Source organism: Nicotiana tomentosiformis, chromosome 6 (genome assembly GCF_000390325.3).
Source record: "Nicotiana tomentosiformis chromosome 6, ASM39032v3, whole genome shotgun sequence".
NCBI classification, from domain to species: domain Eukaryota; kingdom Viridiplantae; phylum Streptophyta; class Magnoliopsida; order Solanales; family Solanaceae; genus Nicotiana; species Nicotiana tomentosiformis.
In genome coordinates, this window is record NC_090817.1 from 42,370,681 (window position 1) to 42,383,959 (window position 13,279).

A 13,279-nucleotide genomic window follows, 5' to 3' on the forward strand; every position below is an offset into this window, starting at 1 on the left:
AAAGTAGTGACGAGCTGGGATAAAGGTCAGAGTCCAACACCAATAGCCAACCAGAGCTCATAACAATATAATAAAAGTGGCACCAGAAATAACTCAGAGATATATTGCTCAACTCGTTCACAGTTCCGGAAAATAGGCATGTTTTTCGAGTATATCAATGAAAACCCAAATCTTTTACTGAAATCACCAAAATATTAGTAAATCTGAAAAACTATGATTTTTCCCAAAACATTCAACAACAGGTAAGTTGTTTCATTATCAAATGGCATGAGGAAAGTACATCTCTATGCCTACATGTCAATGTATATGTGAAGTCATGAATGGCGCAATACCGTGCAGCATGAGAAAAATGCATCTCTATGCATGTATGTCAAATGTGCATGTCGAATGCAATGCAACACAGTGATAAAACCATATGCATACTCTCAGAGTATCAATTCACTCAGTCCTCCTAGTCACTCGGCCCTCACAATCACTCAGTCCTCATAGTCACTCAGTCATCCCAATTACTCGACACTCGCTCTCGGCACTCGGCACTCCCACTCAGTAGGTACCTGCGCTCACTGTGGGTGTGCTGACTCCGGAGGGGCATATCCAACCCAAGTGCTATAATAATCCAATCATGGCATGAATCAACAAATCTTGTTGCGGCTCATAAATATCACTCACAAATAGACCCTCGGCCTCACTCAATCATCAATCTCTCCAGTCTCTCGGGCTCACAATATCATGAAAATCAGCCCAAAAATGATGATATGATGTATCAATAAATAGTAACAGAGACTGAGATATGATATGCAAATGAATGAGTATGACTGAGTATGTAACTGCAACTTAAGACAAATAGCTCCACAGCAGATATTACCTCAGTGGGGCCCAACAGAATAAGCATATAGCCTAAATATGGTTTCTAACATGGATCTCATCTCAATTACTCTAACACATGGAAATCTCAAGGATAAAGACAAGATTAGGTAACTACACAATACCACATAAACAACCGAGTCATAATTCACACGGTGCATGCCCACACGCCCGTCACCTGGCATGTGCATCACCTCAACACCATACACGTATCACATATTTTTCAGGGGTTCATACCCTCAGCACCAATTTTAGAAGTGTTACTTACCTCGAACAAGCCGAATCCAATATCGAGCAAGCCAAACAGTACTTTAGTAACACCATCACGTGCGTACCGACCTCCAAACTACTCAAAACTAGCCAAAAGCAACTCAAATACATCCAATAATGCCTAAGAAAACAATTCCAAATGATAAAGGTCGAATCTTTAATCAAAAGGCCAAAGTCTACCAAAAATTCAAACCCAAGCTCGCACTTTGGAACCCGACAAAACTCACAAAATCCGACAACCCATTCAATTACGAGTCCAACCATACTAGTTTCACTCAAATCCGACTCTGAATCGATGTTCAAAACTCAAAAATTTACTTTATAAAACTCTAGACAAAAATCCCCAATTTCTCTTGAAATCATCAACCGCCAAAAACAAGGATAGATTCATGAATTATAATCAAAACCAAGTAGAGAACACTTACCCCAATCCATATGGTGAAAATCCTCTCAAAAATCGCCCAAATCCGAGTTCCCTAGCTCCAAAAATGTTGAAATGAGCTTATAAGAAAACCTGCCGAATAAACACACTAATGTGGTCGCTAAAAGTCCAAATCGGGTCGCTAAAGGTACCAAATCTGGTCACTAGAAGTGCGCACCAGAACTTGCTTACACCAGTAATTTGTTTTTCACTTAAAAGATGCTAACTCCCTCATACGAACTCGGAATTCGACTATTCTTGCTCCTATGAGTCACAAATAATAAAACAAACCTAATCATTCAGTCGAAACTCAATTCGGAACTCATTTGCTCAATGAGATACCAACTTCGCTCGTTAAATAATTAACTCATGCTTCGTAGTAAAACCCCAATCGTGACTTAATAAAATTAGACCAAACATTCCAGATCGTTCCTATAAATCATTGTCAAACTCCCAGAAATTTCGAAATCGAATTTCGATCTCTAGAACTAAAAATGGACCTTTGGATCATATATGCTTATGCTCAAAACAATGCCAAAACACCAAACACGTTAAAAACCCATCTGAAACTCACCCGAGCCCTTCGGGACGCCGTCCAAATATACCAACAAGTCCCATAACATAACACGGACCTACTCGAGGCCTCAAATCATGCATAACAAAATCGAAACGACGAATCACACCTCAATTCAAACTTAATAAACTTTAAATTTTCAACTTCGAAATCCCGTGCCGAAACATATCAAATCAATCCTGAATGAACCCAAATTTTACACACAAGTCTCAAATGACATAACGAAGCTATTTAAATTCCCGGAATCACAATGTGGACCCGATTTCATCAAACTCAACTTCCGGTCAAACTTATGAACTTTCCAAACCTTCAAATTTTTCAACTTTTGCCAATTAGCGCCGAAACCTTCTAGAAATATCCAAATGCAAATCTGGGCATACGCCCGTGTCCAAAATCACCATCCGGACCTAACGGAACCATCAAAACTCTGTTCCTAGGTCAAATACACAAAAGTCAAACTTGGTCAACTCTTCCAACTTAAAGCTTCAAATATGAAATTGATTCTTCCAAATCACTTCCGAATCACCTGAAAAACCAAGACCGATGATTCACACAAGTCGTAATGCATCATACGGAGCTACTCATGCACTCAAACCACCGAGCGAAGTGCAAATGCTCAAAACGACTGGTCGGTTCGTTAAATTCTCCCCCACTTAAACATACCTTCATCCTCGAACGTGCCAAGAGTTGTTTCTAAGCCGTCAAACCGCCATGTAACCTTACCATGCACATACCTGGGGGTGATCCCATGTCACCCTATTCCATATAAGACTGACGACACAACCTAACTGAAGATTCATATTTCAATCTTAGCCTATAAACCTTAGAATCCAATTTCCAACATCCGAAATTTCCTATAAGACCGGAATCTCGCATCTACACACTGTATAAGTCTGAACAAGCTGCATCAAGCCATAACCATAACCCAAGACACAATCACATGATATACCACATAACTCAAATACTCATAGCAATAATTTTCGACCGCAATTGCTGCTTGATAACCAACCCGACACTGGTAATAAACCTCATATCAACTAAAATCTTGTTATGAACCTTTGTACACTGCCAATGATGAAAGAAACACGCAGAAACTCTTAATCACTCATCAGATCAACAAGCCATAGTGCTCTCTCTCTTCCGACAGGAACCAAAGCCAAGTCTTAAGCCGACTTCCGATATTATTCTTCCAAACATACCGTAATCAAATCTGATAGTATCCATTCCAGGTCCAATGACCTTACCTCATCAAGCACAACTATTCCATTGACATGCCACACTAATACAACCTAAAGTCAAAACCATGCAATCCGTGCACCAATAAGCAACAATTCAAATGTACTCAAACATGGAAAATGACTCAAATGAGAGAACTGTCTCGCATGTTCAACAAGTACCACCACAACCGTGATGCTATGAGCACATCATACATAGTAGAACCAAGACACATGAATCTAACACAAATAATCATATCCCAACATAACTTTGTTGCAATGTGTGACCCTATCAAAACACTGGTCCAGATGCAACACCTCAAGCCAGAATGCTTAAAATCAACAACTACACGCAATTCGACATCAAATACACAAAGCGTATGACCATAACCATAGAGAGGAAAATACCACAATATACCACAGCCCGGAGAGAACATAATCCAGACGCAATTAACCATTCAACACCACAATAACCATATCGCTCAAATTTCGATACAAAGACCAAATAGAACTGCATCGGGGGTGCATATAACCAACAAATCACCACCCCTCGTAGTATAGAAGTGTAACACATAGAACATACCAGATACGAATGAGATCAATTCTAACTGAATGGCACAACCCTTAACAATAGCAGTACAAAGTTAACTAATCCGACCAGGTGTAGTATACACATCCTCATTAGGCCTACCAATGGGCCCCCAAATCAACCCTGGTCATCCCCAAATAGATAATTAACCCTCCAAAATTCCACAATGACCTAAACATAATACATACTATCACCTGGCTAGCTTTGGCCACATCTTCACAGTCCACAACCACGAAACAACCTGCTTCTGAGAATTCCCAGTCTCCAAATCCATAAAACACACCAATCACCATATTTGATCCCAACTCCATCGCCCGAATGTCTAACATATCTCTCATACATGATCATCCCACGAGGAATACTTCTATAATTCTTCCATGCCACATAGCAAAATATTAATATCGGTAGTCGATCAACTAGGCGAGTACCGTAATATCAATGAAGCATCCATAAGTCAAAACACAATGCACCTTCTAAAACGTGCACCCTTCTCAGGCAATACCAAGTAGTAATAACATTCATCTAGTCATCTGAAATCGTCCATGATGTCAAAAAAGAAATCATGACCATCCTTTCAAAACTGGACTGCGACCTTGCATATGCAAATCTCAACCCCACATAACACACCGCATTTATCATACCATTCTATGAAAAGTACAAAAATCTCATAATCAACTCTGAGTCACAAGCAGAATACATACCCAGTCAGTCAGAAACCTTCCATTTGATCTCATCCAGGAGATTATCACAATACACAACATGCTCCTCATGCTAGTAGGAAATATCCACCTCGAACCATGGTAGAAGTCATCAAGAACACTTTAGAATCCATTTGCACATAACCAAGCTATCCGAACCGAATCCCTCTAACTCAACCAAGCCACACAGGTCACCAAAACCTAAGAGCATTGCCAAAAAATATCTGTAGAGAATCACCACATCATAAGTACCCAAAGAACTGATCATATCCATTATCGTGTTGATCTAACCTACTATCAAACTGTCTTATTTCTCCGAGTTCCTTCCGAATTACCCTCAAGGTGACACTTCTCCTTGCCAGAACGTACCTCAACCGAAACACCCACTCTAAAGAGACCTTCTATGAATCTAAATCCATTTCTTTACCTTTATGATACTGAAATGTATAATCCATAATGATATAGAAATACCGCGAGTCTCGACACCATCCAATGTAAATCCCAGATTCTAGCCATATACAAATCCTGAAAATTCCCAATTGCTATATATAACTCCTGAATCCATTAGAACCTTCTCAAGAGTCATCCACTCTACTCAAATCTCAATTGCACCACCCAAACGGGCCTAACGCCTTGTGCCCTATTAGCACGATGACACCCAAAGAAGTGATCCACACCTCTAAGCAACCAAGCAAATTTCTACTCCATGCGCACTACATCATTCACGAATAACATCTCAATCATTCTATGATTCACATATACCCATAAAGTGTAATAATCATGCATCCAGAAATTTCCTTGCTTAAGTCATCCTCCAAACCAGCATCTGCAATAACTCACAATGCCCATGCTCATTTACTGCCATAATCTCGCACCGAAATTCAACTCAATCCTTCATAAGCTCAGGTAACACAAACAATTTAATACCTCAAATCATCTATAAATCTCGTATTCATCCTCGTGATGGTCAGTTCAACTATTACAACCGATCCAAACTCAAATCGCATAAATATAACCCACTGGTAGAAAAGAAAGCCTCCACACAACATCATAAGGATCACACATCCATAGATTACCCTGCAGGTGATAACCCACCTGTTTAGCCTCAAATTGACATCTCTCTATACCCTTTCACAGCCACAACTACTACGTAATCACCTAATCTTCCTGAGTCTGAACTCATCAACAAGCCCTGCGAATCTACTTCACTCCACAAATAAACAACATGAATGATCCTCTAATACACTCATAACTCGAGACTATACATCACATCAAGATAGAAATCAAGCACCCAATAGTCTTTTTTTACATCTCAAACAAACTCTTCTCGTCACATTCAAACCATCTGAACACATCTCGCAGTCACATCATACTCATCATATAGACATCTAACCACTCATCTAGCCACAAATTCCACGCATAGGGACACTATCGGACTTATAAGTCCAAAAGCATATACTCACACAACTGGAACTACCGAGCCTAAGCTACGGTCTAAACCTGGCCTCCAGTCCTCCAGACTGGCCCATCACCAAACACCAGAAACACATCTCGTACCTCATCCATAGAATAGCAAGCTGTTGATGCACAACTGATACCAAGCGCTCGCATACGCATACGTGTGAGTGAAAGAAATTCAAATAGATACTCTTCAAGCTGAATCAATGTCACATAATAAGGAAAGAAAGATGGGATGTTTATCCTAAATGCCATGTAGCCTCTCGAAGATAGGCTTGGACGTCATCATACCGATCCGCAAGACTCTACTAGACACTTGCTCATGACTCATAGAACCTATGAACCTAGAGCTCTAATACCAAATTGTCACGATCCAAAATCCAACTAGTCGTGATGGCACCTAACCCAACCCGCTAGGTAAGCCAATTTAACAAAAATCAAATACCAATGATATTAACTGAGAGAAATAAAGTTAATATTACTAAACTTCTATACAAAGAATTCCCAAGGACTGGTAGTATAAATCATGAGCTTCTAAAATTTAAAGTTTACAAAGCTGGTATGAAATAAATACATCATATCTTTGAAATATACATGAACAGATTAACAATTCTAAAGCTACCAAGAACAAGAGGCAGCTATGACCGGAACGCAGGTACATCTTCAATGACAGCTACCTCCATACACAACAACATCAACATCCAAAATCTACATGCCAGGTGCTGAAGTGTAGTATGAGTACAACCGACCCCATGTACTTAATAAGTAATAAATCTAACCTTAGGTTGAAAGTTATGACAAGCTGGAACAAAGGTCTGAGTCCAACATCAATAGTCAACCACAGCTCATAACAATATAATAAAAGTGGTACAAGAAATAACTCAAATATATAATGCTCAGCTCGTTCACAGTTCCGAAAAATAGGAATGATTTTCAAGTATATCAGTGAGAACCCAAATCTTTTACTGAAATCACGAAAATATAAGTAAATCTGAAAAACTATGATTTTTCACATAACTTTCAACAACAGGTTAGATGTTTCATTATCAAATGGCATGAGAAAAGTACATCTATATGCCTACATGTCAATGTGTATGTGAAGTCATGAATGATGCAACACCGTACAACATGAGAAAAATGCATCTCTATGCCTGTATGTCAAGCGTGCATGTCGAATGCAATGCAACATAGTGATAAAACCATATGCATACTCTCAGAGTATCAATTCACTCAGTCCTCTTAGTTACTCAGTCCTCACAGTCACTCAGTCATCCCAATCACTCAGCACTCACTCTCGGCACTCGCGCTCAGCACTCCCACTCAGTAAGTACCTGCGCTCACTGTGGGTGTGCTGACTCCGGAGGGGCAGATCCAACCCAAGCGCTATAATAAGCCAATCATGGCATGAATCCGATCCCATAAATATCACCCATAAACAGGCCCTCAGCCTCACTTAGTTATCAATCTCTCCAGTCTCTCGGGCTCACAATATCATGAAAATTAGCCCAAAAATGATGATATGATGTATCAATAAATAGCAACAGAGACTGAGATATAATATGCAAATGAATGAGTATGACTAAGTATGTAACTGCAATTTATGTAAATAACTCCACAGCAGATATGACCTCAGTGGGACCTAACAGAATAAGCATATAGCCTAAACATGGTTCCTATCATGGATCATAGCTCAATTACTCGAACATGTGGAAATCTCATGGATAAAGACAAGATTAGGTAGCTACACAATACCACATAAACAACCGAGTCATAATTCACACGGTGCACGCCCACACGCCCGTCACCTAACATATGCGTCACCTCAACAACAAATACATATCACGTATTTTTAGGGGTTCATACCTTCAGCACCAAGTTTAGAAGTATTACATACCTCGAACAAGCCGAATCCAATACCGAGCAAACCTAATAATACTCTAGAAATGCCATCCCGTGCGTACCGACCTCTGAACGGCTCAAAACTAGCCAAACGCAACTCAAATATATCAAATAATGCCTAAGGAAACAATTCCAAATGATAAAGGTCGAATCTTTAATCAAAAGTCCAAAGTCAACAAAAAGTCAAACTAGAGCCTGCACCTCGGAACCTGACAAAAGTTAAAAAATCTGACAGCCTATTCAATTACGAGTCCAACCATACTAGTTTCACTCAAATTCGACTCTGAATCGATGTTCAAAACTCAAAAATTCACTTTATGAAACTTTAGACAAAAATCCCTAATTTCTCTTTTGAAATCATCAACCAAATGCTAAAAACGGGGATAGATTCATGAAATATAATCAAAACCGAGTGGAGAACACTTACCCCACTCCATATGGGAAAATCCTCTCAAAAATCACCCAAAATCCGAGTCCCCTAGCTCCAAAAATATTGAAATGAGTTTATAAAAAACTGCCTAATAAAAACAATAATGTGGTCGCCAAAAGTCCAAATCTGGTCGCTAAAGGTACCAAATTTGGTCGCTAAAGGTACCAAATCTGGTCGCTAAAGGTGCGCACAAGAACTTGCTTGGACCAGCAATTTCTTTTCACTAAAAAGACTAAATCCCTCATACGAACTCAGAATTCGACGATTCTTGCTCATATGAGTCAAAAATAGTAATAGGAACCTCGTTCAGTCGAAACTCAATACAGAGCTCATTTGCTAAATGCGATACCAACTTTGCTCGTTAAATAATTAACTTATGTTTTGCAATAAAAACTAATCATAAAAACTCAAAGCTTATGTTTCGCAATAAAATTAGACCAAATATTCCACACCATTCCTATAAATCATTATCAAACTCCCAGAAGTCTCGAAATCGAGTTCTGATCTCCAGAACAAAAAATGCACCTTTGGATCATTATATGCTTATGCTTAAAACAATGCCAAAACACAAAACACGTTAAAAACCAATATGAAACTCACTCGAGCCCCTCGAGACATCAAATATACCAACAAGTCTCATAACATAACACGGACCTACTCGAGACCTCAAATCACGCATAACAACATCAAAATGATGAATCGCACCTCAATTTAAACTTAATGAACTTTAAGTTTTCAACTTCCAAATCTCATGCCAAAACATATCAAATCAATCCGGAATGAACCCAAATTTTACACACTGATCTATGCGACCGCAGAACTGATCTATGTACTGCAGATCCGCCGCAGAGTGAAGCAGAGAAATGGGAAAATTTTGGAAGTTATTTTGCGGTCAATTATGCGACCGCATAATCATTTAGCGGGCCGCACATCCATCACAGAACCAACATGAGGAATTTTGGAAGAAGGTTTTGCGGTCTATTATGCGATCGTAGAATTGACCTCTGGACCACAGACCTGTCGCATACCTGCACAGAAGTGTCCAGTTCCGGAGGACCATTATACGGTCCATTTTGCGGACCGCAAAAGTGTTATGCGGTTGCATATACGATCGCAGATCTGCATCGGAGCTTTATTTTTCTAATTTTATAAACCGACCCTATTTTGTTTTAGTTAGCCATAGGGGTCAGTTTTTAGGGATTATCTCATATTTCAGAGAGAGGAGCGAGCTATTTTAGAGAGAGAAAGGGGAGGATTCAAGGATTTCACTACTCAACTTGGATTAAGCCTTGGAATTTCATCAAAGGAACTTGATAGGGTTTCTAAAAGGTAAGAATTTCTTTCCCCAATTCTCCAATTTTGAATTCTGGGTTGATTATGGGTGATGAGAGTAGACATATCACATGAATGAGTTAATAGGGATTGTGGGAAAGTTGTTGGACAATCTTGGGTGGTTTTGTTGTTGAATTGGTTGAGGAAAGTTTGGATTGTCATTGTAGCAGCTCTTTCCATACGAATACCTCTAATCATGCTTGTAATTCTCCCCTCTTCTATATATTAGCAGCATTAGGAGTGTCGGGACGTTATTGTTACACCACGAAAAGCTTTTTCGAGGTATGAAGGCTAAACTCTTCTTCTACTATCGAAATTCTCGTATTCTTACAAGACTCCATCGTGTGTAGTCGAACTTGAAACACTATTGAGGTGGGATATTTAAGCCAGTAAATTGATTCTAAATTTGCATATCTTTTCCAAACCCTCGTGCGTTAATGATTTCCTATTTTGACTTAATTATGTTATACCCCTTTTGGGAAGAAACTTTTGTACGAAATCAATGTGATCAAATTCTTATTTCTCATCTGATGAAATCTTAGGAATTTACTTGTTAAGGCCAAAGGTGCCAAATGATTGATTTGAAAAGAAATATTTTGTGCAAACTATTATTGTTTTGGGAATCTAAAGTGTGGCATTGTGAATACACCTCCACCCGCACATATTGGGGTGAGGCGGCGGGGCCGCTTTGTGTAGAGATTATGATTGTGAATACACCTCCACCCGCTCACATTGGGGTAAGGCGGCAGGGCTGATTTGTGTAGAGATTGTGATTGCAAATACATCCACCTGCACATATTGGGGTGAGGAGATAGGGCCGCTTTGTGTAGAGATAGTGGTATTATGATTACACCTCCACCCGCACGCATTAGGGTGAGGCGGCAGGGCCGCTTTTGCTCCTTATGCATTTAGTTTTGAGGTATAATCGGGGCCTTGTTGCCGGCACTATCATTGTACTCCTTTGTATATATTAGAGGCTCCGTAGACATAATGTGGGTAGTATGTTGTATTGGGAAGGTCAATCTAGTGATGTTGTATTTGTACCACATGTTCCACTTCAAACCATAAAAGTGTTTGTATTTTGAGACTTAAAAATGATGTGACTAATGAAAATGAATTGATGTTGTTTACATGTTATTCATGTGTGAGTTTGGATAGAAGGCATTGTACATGCTTTCTTGGTCGGGTTATATCGGTTGAGCACCGGTCACACTCCCCGAGGTCAGGGCGTGACACGGAACCAAATCAATGCAAAAACCAATGTCCCTGTCAAGGGTCATACCCATAAAATATATAGGTAATACCTCTGGAAACACCTTCACAACCGATATCAAATCCATAGGAGGAACTTATGCACTAGAATCCCGGATGTAAGCCAAATACGCCCACCACTTTTCAACCATACGTCGAGCCTTCAAATATTAAATCACCCTACTAGTAGAGTGACTAAGGGTCCCTCTCCGCTCTAATCTAGGAAACCCTAGCTTGGCTAACGCCACAATCTTGGCATGACAATCCAAGATAGTATGATGTGGGGACAACCAATCCATACCAAGAATGAACACAAAAGCCACCATATTCAGCAACAAAAGGTCAACTACAGTATCAAAACCATTAATAGTAACAACACATTATCTGTACACCCGATCAACTATTATGGAATCTCCAACCAGTGTAGATACCAAAATAGAAACATCCAGAGAATCACGAGGCATACTCAAATGTGAAGAAAAATATGAAGATATATAAGAATATGTAGAACCTGGATCAAATAACACGGAAGCATCTCTATGACAAACTGAGATAATACCTGTAATAACTGCATCAAATGACTCTACCTCATGTCTAGAGGGAAATACATAACAACATGGCTGAGTCCTACCAACCTGTCCTCCACCCTTAGGACTACCTCTTACTGACTAGCCTTCACCTCTAACTGACTAGCCTTCACCTCGGGCTATATGACCCTCCCCTTTAGCTGGCTGAGCGGGTAATGAAGCAAATGGTTCCAGAATCATGGCAGGAGTACCTTGTTGTGGCATGCTGCCCAGCAATCTGGGACAATACCTCCTAACATGACCTGCATCTCTACACTCAATGTATCTCCTCGGTTGGCGTGGCTGCTGAATTTGAGACTGAACCTGACAAGCCGAAAGACCATTGTAATAGCTCTGAATAGGTGGTGCAATAACGGGATCTGAAGGTGCATTGAATGCTACCTGCTCAGAACGATACCCAAAAGCACTATGGCTGCCAAAAGTACCATGTGTGACCTGTAGGGCTGACTGTACCGACCTGATCTCTACTAAAGGAACCCCTACCTCCAGACGAGGCAACATTGAATCCTCCAAAATGATAGAGCCTCTCAAAGGTCATCTCTCTCGCTTGGTCTCTAATGCCCTCAATCCTCCTAACGATCTCCACTACCTAAGTAAAAAGAATCTTGGTCTCGGTCTCGGTCTCTCTGACCATCTGAAGTTTGATGCCGTATGTAAGACCCTCTATGTACCTCCGTACCTTCTCCCTCTCAGTAGGGATAAGGATGGCTACATGGTATGGCATATCAACAAATCTAGTCTCATATTGAGTAAAGGTCATGCTACCCTACTGAAGGCGCTCAAAATGACTGCGCAACTCCTCTCTGTGAGTGAAGGGAATAAACTTCTCCAAGAACAATTGCGAGAACTGAGCCCATATGAGAGTAGGTGATCTAGCTATCCTGCCCAGCTCATACACCTACCAGCACCTCTTGGCAGAACCATACATTTGAAATTCGGTGAAATCAACTCCATTGGATTGCACTATTCCCGTGTTGCACAAAATCTCATGGCAACGGTCCAAGAAGTCCCGAGGGTCCTATGAAGGTGCACCAATAAATTGATGGGAAAAACAACTTGGTGAATCTGTCCAACTCTTCAGCTCGTTAGCTTACATCGCGGGTCTGTCCCCAGGATGTGTAGCAATAATAGACCGAGCTGCCCTAACTTGTAGAACTCCTGGGATCTGATAACCATGAGATATCTTCTCTAGGGTGTGAGTAGTGAGATTCTGAACTCCTACCCCGGCCTAAGAAACAATTGGTGACATAGGAAACACAACAGCATGAGCCATACTCTCCATAAAGCCAACCATGCGGACCTAGGCCCATATGGTCGAAATTTAAAATTAAGACCAAATCATGATTAACCATTCATCCCCAAGTCCAAATATGTGGTTTGTTTCGAGATTCGGCCTCAATTAGAGGTCCAAATCTCAATTTTACAAAATTCCTAGTTTCTACCATAAACCCCCAATTTATACTCTATGAAGCTTAGATTTGATAAGGAAATTCATGAAAAAGTAATGGAAATTGAATTAAAACAAGTTAAAGTTACTAAGGAAAGAAATTGCTCTCCAAAAATTTCCTCTATGGAGTCTAGGTCTCAAAAATGGTGTAAAATGAGCTTAGTCCCAAAATCCCAATCTTTTACCTAGCTGCAGGTATCGTAATTGCGAACTTGATGTTCGCAAAAGTGAACCATGATCGCAAA